Source organism: Phalacrocorax aristotelis, chromosome 7 (genome assembly GCF_949628215.1).
Source record: "Phalacrocorax aristotelis chromosome 7, bGulAri2.1, whole genome shotgun sequence".
NCBI classification, from domain to species: domain Eukaryota; kingdom Metazoa; phylum Chordata; class Aves; order Suliformes; family Phalacrocoracidae; genus Phalacrocorax; species Phalacrocorax aristotelis.
In genome coordinates this window covers 23,993,238-24,009,875 of record NC_134282.1, presented here as the reverse complement: position 1 = coordinate 24,009,875, position 16,638 = coordinate 23,993,238, and the positions used below count along the sequence as shown (strand labels likewise).

The following is a 16,638-nucleotide window of genomic DNA, read 5'->3' as shown; positions in this document are numbered from 1 at the left end:
CTGACTAGGTGGTGTGGTACCTCTGGCTGCAACTATTATACTACTCATTGAAGGCATAAGTCTTTCACTGCACGTATAATGTTGAACTCCTGAGCCCATGTTAAACATTGCTGATTATACTGTTATTGTTTTAATTGATACTTATTGTATACATTATTAATACTTTATGTGTATGCCCCTATATCCCAATACAAAGCAAATAATATTTAAGTTTTCCTTTACTTTGCATAGCGCATATGGCTATATAATGGTTATATTTCTTTCTTTAATCCTGAAAAGCATCTCAGTTAAGTTTCATTTGGGAAATTAAATTGAAATTTGAAAAACTATTTGCATCTCAGATCAATTTGGAAAGAAAATTTAAAGATAGAAACCACAGCTGTAATGAGATGAAAAAAGAACGTGTGGCTGTGTAACTCTCCAGATGCACCCAGCTGTTGTTCGGGATATTTCTAATTCTGCAATCAGTACTGAGTCTCATAGAACTAAATGGCTTTCTGACTGCAGATCTGTGAGGTTTGTTGATTATGTCTTTGAACTCAGATAGTCCAAGTGCATAACAGCTGTTCCTCACAAAGAAATCAGACTTACTAAAAGCAACAGCATAAAAAACCTTAATGGCTTACGGTAACACCACTACTACACGTAGTTTTATTAACCAGACGGAACCATTGTAAACAACTGGATTAAATGAGGATTATTTTATGTGAGAGATGTGACATTCTAACTGAAGCTGGTTTATATTCTCTCTAACTTGTCTTCATTGCAATCAAATTAATGACATAAACTGCTAATCATATCACTTTGGATTTATAAAGCATCACAATCTTAAGAAGAATTCTGCAGCCTCAGAGACATTCAGGTATCTTTACAAAGACAAAAAGGAGGCTAGAGACAACAATCAAATGAACACAGAGCAGTCAGTGAAAATCCTCTGTGTCTCTGAAACTTATTTACCTCTTTGAGACCACCTGTGACCAGCCTGTTATCCCCTATTATTCCTTAATACATTACAGGGCCTAATCAGAAGTTGGCACTACTTTGTGGGGTAATGTACCATTGGAGGGTGAGGAATGGTATTGCTTTGTCCATCATGAGTAAGGAGCAAAGTAATGGATCCCAGAATTGACTATTATGGGCCAGCAAAATTTGTTGGTATCAAGTAAATCTCGAACCTTGAAAGAACCATGCCCTCATTCATATATAGAGTAACAGTTGGTAAATACATTTCCATATTCAAAGTCTCAGCTAAACACTGAGTGCTCTGAGACCAAAAAGTGTATGTCATGTCCATTCATGTATAATTAGTTAAGTGTTATTCTGCTCGTTAATCTTGTTAATTCATTACAATACCCTACTACTATAGTCATTTAGCAGACTGCTCCATTTCTGTGAATGTAATTACTTCATTTAGAAAAGCGAATGAAAATTTTGTGTAGCTAGAGTTCAGGAGCTCAGTGTGAGCACAGAGATCTGCTAGCTTGGCTCCCAGGGTCTCTGAGGCCCTGGGCATCAGCAGCTGGGAGACAAATGCCTTCAGTCATTTTCACGGCCTGTTATTAGCAAGAGTGTTTTACTTACAGCCCAAGTACTGATTTGTCCCATGTACCAGGGACAGTATCTGCACTAGATGAACTCTTCCCACACACACAGACCTTGCTTTTGGGACTATTCTTTCCTCTTCTGGGGCTACTGTACCTATTTTACATATGTTATAGTAAATATGGTCAGAAATCAGCAGTGAGAGATGAAGGAAAGTAAATAGAAGTGCTAAGGGAAGCATCTTTCCCTCTGAGTAGAAAGTACATAACTTAATCAGTTACCAGATAGCACATTATCATAACCCTTTCCCAATTGCATCCACCTTGAAGATTTAGGCTGTAAGTTCCTCAGCATGCAGAACCACCTACTCAGCAGTTCTAAACCATGCCTCATTCAGGACTGTCTTCCTAGAGACCCTAATAAGAGTGGCTGAAAGGCTAACATCATTATTCCCATGCCCTTTAGGATTTAGACTGGTAGCTGATGTAGTCTAGCATCCCCAGCTCAGAAATAAAGCAGAAAAATATTTCAAAGGCTGGGTGCCAGTTCACACACACCTTATTTGGAGTCTGCTGTGAACTACTAGCCTCCTTTATACACCATGCATGGCAAATACTGAGATCAATATAAAGCATTGGTCAGGAGATGACAGGTGGGATACCAACAGATTTCTCTTTTGTAAAATGAAAAATTAACTAAGAAACACAGTGTGTCCTTTCTCAAAAGCATATTCAGGCTAAGTTTTATCTTTCATGTGATAACTGTCTTAATGCTTTGTTACAGTCTAATAATTTGATAACCACCTGGCTTAAAAGCCTTCCAGTTTACTCTCATTTAAGCTGGAGTTCAATATCTGGATCTGTGCCATTTCACTTTCATGTTCATCAAAGCTCTATGTGGCAAAAAAATGAACACCATCACCCTCCAAATCTTCATTATCCTTCTGCCTTTGTAATGGGCTCAAGTGAGCACTGTCAGTCCTTAATTTGATATCTTCTGTTTTATTTTGCAAGGCAGTACATTCAGAATCAGTACATGTTACCACCATTGGTGGCACCCATCCCAAAGAATAACTCTTCCCACTACAAAGAGTAATAACTAGTCTTACATTAAAACACCTGTAATACAGCTGACTCCCCATTATCCATTGAAATGGGAACTAGGACAGTAAAAATAATGGAAAAAACACGGGTAAAATGGTTACCAGACTGCACGGTGCAGAGACAGCTGTGTGGAGACAGTCTAGATCCAACAGAGATAATGGTGAGTTGGAGATAACTAGTCCCTCTGGGTTTGAAATTACTCCTGCAGAGGAAAGTCTTTTTGCACAGCAGTGCTCATTGCTCCTGGTTATAAAAGGAACCAGGGGATGTGGCAGAGCATCATCTCTCTTCTGGAACCATGTCTGCCTCATGGACAAGCTTCTTGGGACCCATAATACTGGGGAGAATCCACAGATGCCCAGTTAGCTCTCTTCGGGTGTCTCTCTGGCTTAGCACTAGTTAGATTACACTTAGAGCAGCTCCCTGCAGAGCCCAGTGTTGTGTTTACACACCTCATATGCTCTGATTTAGCGTTGCTGAGTTGGCAGTGCTCAATCCTTTTATACATCCCACCCTGTCCCCCATCCCCAGACGGCTGCTCAGGTTTCTGTGGCACCACAAGCCAACTCAAGTCCAGCATGAGTGGTTATAACAACCTGATGGTCCCTTAGGATTCCTGCAAAACCACTGGAGTGTTTTTGCATTTCACTTCACAGGGCTGACCATCGCAGAAACAGTGATGAGACTTGCTCTGTACAAAGTCAGCAGCCCTCGTTTGTGCAATTTGATAGCTCTAAGTTGTGCAAGTACAGCTATACTGCTTCTAGACCCCTGATCACCATGGCGTGGTTTGTGTGATCTGCAAAGGCCTAGCTAACTTTACACTCTTCTGCTTCTCCATTTACAGTAATTGGAAAAAACCTGTCTGCAGATTTTTACAGTAACTGACAAAAACTTCTAAGTTCAGATTTATTGCCTAAAACCTTTCAAACGTATTCAAAACCTTTGTTCATTTTTACTGTTAAGTGGGCTTAATGAATGACTTAGTAGGCTAGACTTAAAGAGTAGGATATTCAAAGATGCCCACAGGAATCAATTGCCAAACTGCAGCTCATTCTCAGATACTCTCTGGTCTCACTGAAAATCATATTCCAACTATCTTTTGTGTCAATTTTAGCCTATTGCAGCAAGCCAGTGAAACCTTTGTTTAGCAGATGGCTTTGCTGACATTACCACAACTTGACTGAGAAAGTGAGTCTTCTACATCTCAAATATCTGTCAAATCTAGCAGCTGGGTGATGCTGTTCTTGCCTGTGCATTCTAAGTTTTACATACTAATATCATATTGCTGTGCTTCACAGTACTAAGAGACTTAAAATCATATGAGAAAGGGAAAAATGTATTTAGTTAAAAATAAAACTTGTTTTAGAAGCCACAGCTGTTTCCTTTTTCTGTTTATTCTAACCACAACAGTGTCCATTTTTTTCAGAATTATTTTACAGCCTGTTTTGTATTACGTACCTGTTGCTTGGCACCTGGATGTACATGCAACTTTTATCTTGTGTACAGTGTCATCACTTCAAGAGGACTACACATATGCTGCAAGTTTGCAGCATACCTAAGGACCTTACTAAGATGGAGCCTCTAGGACCCAGTCTTCCTCTCATCAAATTCAATAACAAAACTGACCTTGACATCACTGGGCAGAAAAGGGATTTTAAATCCTTACTCTACTTCTGAAGACAAATGCAGCTTGTGACAATGGCTGACATGGGATGATTTTTTTTTTCTGACAAAGAAAGAGATAATGCTTACACCTAAAAATGTTCTGGAAGTTTCTTTTTGCTTTTAAATATCTGTAAAGCAAAAACCTTCAGCTTACTGCTTGTGGAATTTTGTACTGAAGTCTACAAAGATTTTGCATTCAAAATGATTACACATTTAATAAGTGCCCTAAATGTCATCCTTTAAATTAAGAAGAGGGTGTTTAGCAAAGCTCGTTTGTTCCCATGTTTCTGTTCAGTTATTTAGATATAATTTAGAGAACAAGAAGATAGAATGAAATTCCGTAGCTGCACTGCATTAGAAATGCTGTCAAGACTGGCTGAAGATTACTGATTCTGCTTCAGTTGGAATTTGTACAAGTAATGTTATCTAAAGAAGAACCATATGAGGGCAAATTGAGCAGCACAGAATGAAAACTATTGAAGTTTAACCTAGCGGCAAAGTATCTAAAAAAAGATTAGGCATTCAGCAATACATCTGAATACAGGAACATCTAAGAAATCCTAATGAACACACCAATTCCTCTAATTTCCATTTATCAAGCCACAGTAGAAGTAATAACATCTTAAGAGTATCTCATTCTGTTATAGATCCACAAAAAATGACTTTCCCTCGATAGTTGTATCTGTTAATTTATAATTCATTAAAGAGGACTGATGCTTAAGAATGACAGAATGCATCAATTTTCCAAAGGACAAAGTGGCATATGCAAAAATGAAAATTACTTTATTCAAATGATTTAACTTCATAAAAATGTGTTATTTTAGCACAGGCAGCTATCATTTGATACATACCAAAACTGCTTCTCTGAATGCTATTTAGATTAGAAGTAGTATGAGCAGTTTATTTTGAAGAGGGAATCAGACAGTAATGCAAATGCTCCATGGTTAACTCGTAATACTTTACCTAGTTTTATTTGATTAAATGCTGAACAGTACTGGTACTCAGCATTAATGCAGTTCAGTGTACAATACGTGTGCATATCCCACAAAATACAACAGAGTCATAGGGATGAACTGCCACAGCACAACATATGGTAGCAACTAGTGTAGTAAACTGAAGCAACAGTATACCAGAAAAAGAAAGATAATACTGGACAACACTTTCCTTAGCTAAGAAATTATGGCCCCTGTAGTTACAGCACAAATGGAGGAGACAGGAAATCTGGGATTTATTCTGGGATCTGTCACAGATTTCCTGTGTGGCTTTGAGAAAGTCCTGTAGGGTTAACTTCAGCCATAAGGCTTGCTTTCCTCTGAGAGCAGCTTGTACCCATATCTCAACAACCCCTCTGCAGCGTGAGCTAGTTAACACAAAAGGTAAGATGTTGTTATTAGTGCAACCTCTGCACATAAGCAACAGCAAAGTCAGGATCTAATACAGGTGAAACAATATGATCAAAAGCAGGCTAGGCAATGAAAGGACAAATACTAAGGCAGGCAACATACCCCCTCCCAGGAGCTAGCAGGGAGGGAATAAAAAGGACGTGGACTCCAGGCATTGACTGGTGCAGTTGTTACACAGGTAGGATCAGGAAGCAGCAATTTATTTTCACTGGAATCCAACACTCCATTTCCCTGCTTCCTTCCAATAATTAAAACTAAGGGGAAAATGCAGGTTAAACTACCCCTCCTTTGCAGTTTTCACACACAGCACATTCTCCTCCTGAAATCTAGCCTCCAGTGGCAGGAATCTAAGATGCTCATTCTTCTATAAGATATCTTCACATACTTTATAAAATTAGCAAAAAAGTTTCAGTTACACAAAGTATTACAGTCATTTCTACAGGTCAGTTTTATTTATCAGGCCTGGGTGGCTTAATGTCTCAGATTTGAGCAAAATAAAATAAATCCCACATGTTCCTGTTGTGAGCTCATACCCTTTTGGGTTCTTCTGGCTGGAGAGAGGGTTCCACCCATTCTCTGAGGACTAGCCCAATGTTAAAATAACTAACTCACAACAGTAAACCATCTTTTGTTTTAGGTCACTTGCCCAGTTCTCTCAGATGATCCATTTTTATCCCTTACATTCTGAGCTATTTTGTTTCTACCCAATGTTGCTACCTACAAGGGAAACAAAACCTCAAGAAAACAGCTCAATGCTGTTCTCAGCTTCAGTGGAACATATCTTGAACTCAGTTGAATATTCTACCTGCTAGACAATACGGTTATTAAATCACAGTATGTATTTTTACTTGTTTTAGTGATGCTAATAGATGCTACCAGAGCTCTTAATTAATTTAAAACTTTTGCTATTTATAGTCAGTAAACAAATAAAAAACAGTATTTTGGGCAATGGAAAAAGTAATCTAGAAAAGCCCTATTTTGAATTTGATCTGCATGAAGAAGAATTTACCAAACCTCAGAAATAAAGTGATTTATTTTGATATGTGCATCAAATCTTAAACTGAAAATGATTTGCTCAAACTTTCATTTTCAGGGAAAGAGAAGCCCGGAGTCAGACTCTAGGGTCATAATATAATACTACATCCCAATTGCTTAAATCATCCTAAAAAATGAAAGACATGACAACATATAGCTGCATCCATATAACCCTAAATCACAACTTTTGTTAACAAACTGCCTTTCGAGACTGTGATTAAATTTCTAGGAGACCTGAAACTACATTTAACCACTGAAAATGAGACACCTGGTTTCTCAGAGATATCCATTTGCTATTCTTGCAACATTGCTCTCAACTGGATCTGCTGGGCAATTGTGAGAAACCAGTCATTTCACTGGAAGTCCTAACTGGAAACAAGTGAATGCTGGTTCTATTCTGGCCCATAAGCAGCACAACTCTTAAAAAACCAGGAAGCAAGATAAGAGCTTGTGTCCTGAGCTTTAGGCTTGGGATTGAAATCGGATTTGAATAGAGATGTAAATGTAAACCTCAAAATCAAAGCTTTATAATATAACAGGAAGCTCAGGATGCAGGGGCACACATTCCTTTTGTCCACTATAAGTCTCCTCCTTCTAGTGTGGACGCATAACACATCCCTACAAATTCTTTCACTGCATTGGTGCAGAGTCACATCTGTCTGCCCACACTCATCCTCTCTTCCTCCTCAGCCCCACGTGCAGCTTGACCCTCCAAGAGCTCAACCAGCTTCCAGGTGGCAGAGTCACCAAGCAGATTCCAACATCGTGCCAAACCAAAGAACCTTCTCCTGATTTGGGCCCAGCATTTGGCACTCTTCCTCTTCACTAGCTCCTATGTATACCTACAGGGACATTCCCAGTAACAAGTCAGGCCTAATTATCCATCAGAAGACATGAAGCATTCCACTGATCCGGAAGAGGTACAGCATTAAGACACAAAATAATTGACATTGTACTCTTCCTAAGGGCTTTAAGAACAAAAATGTCCTGGTCATAATTTTTCTGTTTAAAACCATAGTAACTCTAAAGAGGTCAACAATAAAGAGATTTCAGACCCAAGGTATAAAAACAACATCTTCCTGATGTTTCCCGTTTAAGTTCTATTGCTCTTGGACATAGCATGGATCATTTCAGAATCTGCCCCACTAAAATGTACCTGATTGCCATTTATTGTTCCAAGTAATTTTTCCCTCTGGTGTTGTATCAGAATCTTTATGAATCTTCTGAGATAGTTGGACATTTAAGTATATGGTAAAAAAACCCCTTGTTTTGCAGAGTATAAGATGCAAGTCAGTCAAATCTCTACAAAAATTAACTTGTAAGTAAAAGATTATGAAATATTTGTTCTGTATGGTATGCATTTTAAGCTTGTATTTTCTGTTTTTAAGAATTCAAATCCATCTTTACACAAACCTTGTTCACAGATATCCATGTTTTCTAGCACTACCATTCCTACTTCTCCCTAATACTGTATATCATTGTGTGTTAAATGCAATTTTAACCTACCTGGGGCTGGTCTTATTGACCTACATTAAGTGGTATTTACACAGTTTTGTACTTCTAGGGCTTGGGGATTCAAACGGATGTGGCACACCACAGCATTTCTCCTTAATAGCAAATGCTTCCTGCCCATGTTCAGTTGTCCCCCAGGAATATCAAAACCAGGTTCCAGTTTGCAAATACAAAATGAGAAAGACTTTTCACATCTTCATTTACGAGAAGACAGACAAAAAGTCTTTACCTTACTGTAGTTTCATTAATGACACAACTTTTCTAAACCTTCCAGTGCTGTTCTTTTTCAGCCTTGGTCATCCTGTCTAAAGCACGTTAGGAAGGCTTCTATATACTGTGATAATAGGAACAATAGGAGAGTCTCTCAATTACAGTAGTATCAAATTTGGGGCATGTCTTTTTTTAACTGTATGTTTGCATAATGCGTAGCACTACGGGCCTCTAATTCTGACATAGATTTCTGGGAATACAGTACAACAAAAACTAAAAAAAGAAGAGAGGGTGAAGGTGCCACTGCGGTTATGACTAGGGTATTCTAAGCATGGGCATGAACCTAAACTCATTCAGAAGGGATTAGAAGACCAGACTGTTTACCATATAAGACAAAAATACAAAGAGTTTTTAATAAATATTTTTTTCAAGCTGTTACTGGATTTTGACAACAAGATCATTTTGTTAAAATATCATAAGAATAGTTTGTTATCTCACAGCATTCCTTGAAAATCTAAACTCTCTTGAGTTCCACAGAGCTGTACCAGACAATTGACATCAGAACAGTGTCCATCTGTTGTCCTTCCTAGAAGACTGGCATCTCAGAAATGAACTAAAGTTAACACTCTCAAACTTAAAAAAACCCAAATGTCCTCCAAAACATGCTATTGCTCTACATGCAAATCCGATTCCTGGAATCCTGAGGACAGCTATTTAGCAGTGCCTGTGTCTCAGATGATATGTTCAACTCTCAGTCTTGGCTTTTATATTGATTCAGGGTGGGTATGGGTACAGAATGATCTTAATTAATGTAAGGAAATAAGGTCTACTCATAGTGGGGTAGGTTCTGGCCAAATTCCAGTTGGGGTAACTACACTTTGCCTTCCTGAATTCTCTTAACTGCTATTTTACATAGGATTCTCTAACAAGGTTGTGTGCTTTTTCTAAGCTATGGAGAGAGGAAAGTAATTCCTGAAAGCCTACATGCTAAACAGGAGAGAGTTTATTTATATTTGCAATATACTCTTAAATACCACTAGGTAAAATAAAATAATTACACTTATTCTAAAAAGAAGACAACATTCTTATCACAAATCAGCCTACTAATTAACAAAAATGCAAGATGAAAGAAAAACCCCACCACATATTGATCTCTTCAATATAATTTGTTTACTGGGGCTTCATTATCTGACCACTGAAAAGATACCAAGCCTGAGTAGGGCACTGTCAGTTTAATTTTGTTCCAATAAGTACTGACATAAGACAAGCACATGTGTGGGTGGATGCCCCAACATTTAAACATCCTTTCTATAAAACCTGATCTTAAGAGGGTTTTCATTTCTTTACTGTTCGCCTTCACCAGTTCTGCAAAACTTTATCCAGAGATGAAACACCATGAAATTCCTTACAACCACAGTTGAGTTACAGCAAAAGCACATGCATAAGGATACTTCACCTCAGAGCCAGGTCAATAACCAACAGTCAGACTCAACCAGGAGTACTGACCATGGAGGTGGCTGCTAAAGATACATGACTGAAACGGTGACTACTTTGTTTGAAACACAAGGTCAAATTATCTGGAACTGGGTGAAGGATGGAATAAAACAAACCTTCTCCTTTTTTTTTTTTTTTTTAAAATCTCAGGATACTTTTAAGCTTCTATGACCATTACTAAGAAGTCCCTTTATACGCATTTACCTTGCATTTAAATGTGGTATGTATTGCCCTTGACACATTGCTATCATTTACAAGTATTCACAGATTTGTACCTTTTCTCCTATGAAAAAAAAAGCAGTGAGAGCTGAGGAAAGATAAGCACTAGTTTGATCATTTAGTGACACAATCTTAGATATTCAGATACTCTTGTTTGTGTCAGAAGCCATACTTTTGCTGCCACCACTGACTAAATGGCCCAGAAAAGCTCATTCCTGGCTTTCTAGCCTTCCATGGCAAAGAAGCCCAGGCACAGGTAATTAATGATGCCTGAGATGGAACCCAGGTATAAAATGCAAACAAAAACTTTGTAAAAACTGCATTCATGTACCATCTTTCCCCCTCGCATTTTGCAACACATTGGTTTTGTGTGAAAAGCTATGAGCTAAAGACAACTTCAGCAATAATTGGGTAACATGCTTTGCCACCATTCCTGTCTAAATCACAGTATAGTAACTGTTTTGTTTTATTAAATGTGACACTTCCAGATGTTTTTATATGTATTAGCAGATATAACTTTAAAACAATATTTTTTTTGTTTACTGTGTCTTTATTACCATGGAACAGGCCTTCAGCCAGAGTAGATTCTTCTATATCATAAACTTCAAGAGAGGTTTGTCATCTTTCACTAGCATCTTACACTAGCTATTTTTGCTATGAATTTAGGAAATTACAAAAAAATCTTATCTGTCTCTTCTAGGAAGGAGAGAAAGCATAATTATCCCTTTCTAATTATTGCACTTTAACTTCCTCAGAATATTTACTTAGCATCAAGATTTGTTTATGTTCACTGATACATACTCTTCATTTATTTTAATTTTATGTTCCAAGGATATTTTACTGAACACTCACTGTAAGACCTTCAACTGTGGCCACCCACATCCTGAAATTTTCTCTCTACCTAATCCTGTTTTATGCCAAAACAGAGTAAATATTTTTTTTCTTTTTCTACAAAATACATTTCTTCCAGCAAACCCTATACATCCCATAGTATTTTCTATGTTATTTTAAAAAGCTTGTGGAGCATTGCACGGTGTGTGTACATAAGCGTGTACACATGCTAACCCCCCAAGCACATACACAGAGCTATTTTTGAAGACTTTCATTAAAGCTTTGTAAAGGAAGTCCATCTGCCACAGCTCAGGATGTCCTGTTTCTGTGAGGGGCTTTGGCTATGGCTTGGCCATTTTCTCATTGAAAACGTAAGTAGGAGACTTGAGAGCATTTAGTCTTGCTACTATTAAAACAATTTGATTTGCAAAGGGGGTTTTGAAGGGTTTTCACCACCAGCTGGGAATCTTGAGGCATGGATACCTTCTCAGACACAGCACACTTAGTTCAGTGTCCCCTGTTCCAGTGTTGCCAATGGGAAGGACGGGGAGAAACAATTCTATAAGGATGGGCTACATCCTGGTCATCAAGATAATCTCGAAACACAGCTGATGTTCCCAAGCAATACCTGCATCCCTGGTTGTCTTTCAACGCAAACCATAATGCAGACTAATGAAGCCCTGTGGGCTCCTAGCAGTGGTGTTCCAGCAGAGCAGGTGGGCTGAGTTCCTCTCCTGACCTGGCTGGCTGCAGAAAGCAGCGGTGCTTCTGAGTGACCTGGTCAGTCAGAGCAGGTGGGCCTCATCACGCTCTAACCTAGCAAGGGATATGCATGCCCCTCCCCTGTCAGAGGGAAGAAAAAGAGATCCTTGACTTCTAAAGTACTGGGGACATAATTTGGGGTCAGCATCTGCTCATAATATATATTTGCTTGTTTTAAGAAACTGGTTGCTTTGTAAGAGGATGGAGTCAGCTCTGTGGCTAGTTTGGATTCTGACTTTATTGTGAATTATTGAAAGACAAACAATAAGTTCAAACCTCAGGAAAATTCTTTCATGATTGATCGGTGATATTTGTTTTACTTTAGTACTGTTGTCCACAATATTCAGTTTTAATTCTACAGTTGATCAGTTTGCAAACTGCAGAAAGTCCCAAATCTCTTTTCCACTGAGCAAGGGCTTTCGTTGTCTGCGTTCCTCATTTGAAAATAAAGGATTGTAGCACCCAGAGGTAACAGTAACACACAGCGGTTACGACTACCCCCAAGAATGTTCTCAGTGGGGACAGGTATCGGAAACAAACAAAACAAAATGCCACAGGGGTATGGCCTTCTACCAGGAAAAGAAGAAGAGGAGAGAAAGGGACAATGGTTGGAAAAAAGAAAGTGCATGAGGGGTGAAAAATGTCAAAATAAAGCACCAGAGGGGAACACAGAGCAGAGTGCACAACAGCAAAAAAGTAAATGGGGGTGGAGAAGGGTCATTAATAAAGGTCCTAAGCATCTTATTCTTCCCATGCAGGCTTCTTCTTCCCCACATTCTCCCTGCTTCAGCTAGCCATGTTTCCAAAATGGAATGATGGTGGGTGTTTGTCACAAGACAGCATTGGTTGCTGCAGTACGATGAAAAAGACAATGGGGAGGAACTGGAAATAAAATGGCTGCTTTATGCTATGCCTCCCCTTTTCGGCACAGAAAGCAGCATTGCCCATACATAAGAGAAAGAACGAGACAATGCTACGTTCATCTTACCATCGCTGAGTCCTATGATTCAACAGGAACTACAAGCCATGGACAGTCCTTCAATCAGTTTCACTGGAGCAGAACATGAAACAGCCTTTTAATCTCCCTGTCCCAAGAGGGAGATACACAGCCTTCCTGCCCTACTAAGAATGCACCAGCGGGCAGAGGGAAGGTAATGTTCTGTGGTGTCTTAGGCATAATGTCCATCCGCAATGCTCTTAGTGGATCTTCACCGTTAAAAATATCCCTCTTGTTTGTACAGCAGTAATACACTATGTGCAAAATTGTACAGAGGTACATTAAAGTCATATCATCATCTCATTCTTCTAAAAATTATTTCTGCCTGCATTTCTGTAAGGTGAGATAATTAACTTTGAATAACATGTTAGCTGTTTAAGATCAGTGTTTTTGAAACCACTTCTTTTGAAGTCATCCAAAACCAATCACAAACTGACAAAGTAACAACTGTTGCACTGGTTGTCTTCAAGATGACTCTTTAGCTCAAAATAAGGGTATACGGTTGCTGTTGCTACCTAACACCTTTTGCTTTTACTTAATTTTTAAGAAGTCTGTTCTCATCAATGCCCTGGTACTGAGTAAAAGGTTATTTGAGGAAATAGAAGAGGGCAACGCACTAGCTGTCATTCCTTCCTTCCTGTTCTATGGTAAGGAGTGTGCTGATGATACCAGGAACTGAAAATTCTCCCTTTTGGTAGACCGATCGATTGGAAAGCTTTATAGTAGACAAAAAAAAGAGCAGATGATGTACTCACCATTCTAACTCATTAAAAAAATGTTCCCCATGTAATCATAATGCAGGAAAAAGGTTTGCAATGCTTTTAGCGTGTAAAAATACAGCATTTACACGTTTTAATTGTTTTCATAATAAAAAGGCAATATTACAAATATTTTTGAAAGATGAGGATTCTTTCATGTGCTGAGAGACTTTTGCTGCTGTCATTCCCGTGCATGACACACAGCCACACAGTGCCATCTAGTGTTCTGTGGCCATACAGGGAATAACGTTGAGAACTTCGAAAGGATGTTCTGAATTAATTCACAATAATAAACCGGATTAGTTTTATTTTTCAGAAATACAGTACTATGTGATAAAACAATCACATCTAATAGTTGACCAGGTAGAAGATTCTGAACGACCATTTTTTTTTGAGTAGCACTGAGGAAATTAGTAGGAGAAAGCTAAACACTGTCTGACTATAAGGTAAGCAGCATTTAACTGTCATCAGTAGGAGATATAATGATATTTAGAGCATACAGTATATTGCACAGAATCACATATTGTACCAGCATGTAGAAGAAGTTTGATTGGTTATACCATAAAAAAAGAGATGCGAGGAGAGGGAGAGAGAACAAGTAATTAAAATGATGCCTTGCTTTAAGGGCAAATATTCGGTCCTTAGGGCTGAAATATGCATTGCAAATGCACAGATAATTTCGGACGCAGTTATCCAAAACTATACAATACTCATCTCCTATTGCTCTTTGGGTCACAGGATCAGACCTAATTTTCTGCTGCCTCAGCACTCAAATCGTCGTTCTAGTTTTTGGATCTAAACTAAAACCCTTCAAGCAATAGCCTACTTAAAAATTAAGTATCAATCAAAAATTCCACTGCCTCTTACTAAGTAAATGGAACTGCTGTTGGAAGTAATTCTGCTGCACTGAAGCACACAGGAAAAAATTAAGCGATCTCAGTGCTGCAAAACTCTACTGTAAAGTATCATGTGGGTTGGCTGCATCTCAATACCTTGTAAGGTTTAGGAAATCTTTGTGCTGTTGCAGAGATGCAAAGGGGACAGAATCCCATTTGCTTTTCCATCCAGCAAATAAGGTCCCTTTCAGAGTCAGATCCTGAACTTGTATGTGGCCCAAACTATTGTGCTTTTAAACAAAATTCAGAAGAAAATAATTGACTCTGTTTAGTGACTACCAAGAAGACCAAAATGTTTCCAGCAATGTTTCCAGCAAGCAAAACAGCTCAAGGGAGGGCTAACAGAAGGAGCAAGATGGTCATAGATCAGTTTTGGCCAGTTATAGAACTGCATCTGAGGCTATAGTTACCTGAAATGCTGAAACACAATCTGGAGGCTTGCTGCTAATGAAATGAGAAGATCCTGCTTCCATTCTTTTTCCCTCAGAGGCTCTGGTACTCTTTAGACCCCTCTGTGACTTGATTCAGCTCAATAACCTGAAAGAAAATTATTCATTGTTTCCACTTGGAAAATAAGCTGAGACTGTTTATGAAAAGATATGACGTGTGTGTATGGAGCGGGTGTAAGGGAAGGAATCAGAATTAGGCAGCCCGAAATAGGGTGAATAAAAGGGAGAACCAAGACATTCCCCTTTTGTTGTGCAGTTGTAAAAAACAAAAAACCCCAAACACCTAACCAGATACAAACATTTGGACTTCTAACCCTTTTAGATTTTCATCTTAATTTTCAGTCTACTTGCTTGCTGTAAGGTTGTTTCTCATCCCCTTCCCCAACAAGGGAAGAACTCTACACTTTGACTTTGTGTCTCGTTGACTCTCCCTCTGACAAATAGGGGCACACTGCATACAGTGCATGGGGCAGAGTTAGGCCTGTGTTTTTTATGCTTCTGGCACTAATATTTCTCCTGGCATGCTGGTCCGTCTGCTGTTTTTTTTCCACTGAAACATTCTATAAAGCTACTACTAGATCTATCCAGCCCGATACGTTATTTATTTAGATTTGTAATATGTGCCTTCATAAAGATCCAAGCACTTATTCTAGTCCAAATGTAGAAACATTGACATATGTTAATGATGATGTATTGCAAAATGGCATGGCTAAATATACAGGGATTATGGGTACGCAAGAGAAAGAGCTGTGGTAACAGAGTATACAGGTTTCTACCCATACTCTCCGAAAACCAAAAGCAGCATAAAACTGTGCACTGAATGAGTAATTGCATTTAAAACACTTTGTAAAGAATATACATTTGTATTTTGTATATACGTATGTATTTTGTCACATATTAAGCAGGTATAGCACCAGCCAAATCATTTTTGTCCATGCTGTTCTGGAAATCATGTAGTGACATCACACACTCAGTTTGTCCAAAAATGGATGGGAGTCTTCCTATTAACTCTAGTGGGCAACCTTATAAATGTCGAAGAGTATTACTTGGAAATAAATGGGGAAAACAATCTGATAACTATTTGACCAGATTAATTCTATGTCTATTTTTATTTCTAGGATTTTCTTTATTTGCTTGGGTAGAAAGAAAGTAGCAAGAATAAACACAACAGAAAAATGTTCTTGTGAGATATGCTCTTCACTGAAGAGCTGAATAACCATTTAATCTTGGACCTAAATACAACCTCTATATCAAACACAGAGTTGTTTGGCTAGCAAATTAAAATAATTCTGCTTAAAACAAAAAAAAAACCCGTTAGATTTTAACAGCCTAACAGAAATGGAGAGATTTAAGCTGACAATTCTTTTAGCTCTGGTTCTGTGAGGTAAAAATATCTTTTACTTTCTGAGCCTTTTCTTTCACTTATTTGATCATGAAGAAAAGATACTGTAGATTTATGTGTTGTTTGTTCTGGAGAGCACAGCTGTTTTAGCTTTTCTGTCAGACCCCCAGGATCCTGTCTTCATAATGACTTTTTTAAACTCACAGTGGGTTTGCCTAAGCAAATTTAATTTGTATTACATTCTGGATCCAAAGCAAAGAGGGGAAAAAAAAAAATCCCAAACTCCAGAACAACCCCACCCCCCATCCCCCCAAAAAAACCCTCTAGCGCCACCTTTAGACAAAAGGGGATTTTATTTTAAATAGTATAAAAAAAGTCCTTTAGTCTGGTATGGGTAAGAAATCGGTTAAGAAAAGT

The 16,638-nt window shown here is 38.4% G+C and overlaps 1 long non-coding RNA gene across 1 annotated transcript in view; it reads right to left on the bottom strand.

Moving 5' to 3' along the window:
• Window positions 1-16,638, bottom strand: part of LOC142059934 (uncharacterized) — a 31,465-nt gene that overhangs the window by 9,183 nt on the left and 5,644 nt on the right. The window contains exon 2 of the long non-coding RNA XR_012661546.1: window positions 14,841-14,967. This is a non-coding gene — a long non-coding RNA (uncharacterized LOC142059934). The remainder of the gene's footprint in view (window positions 1-14,840; window positions 14,968-16,638) is intronic.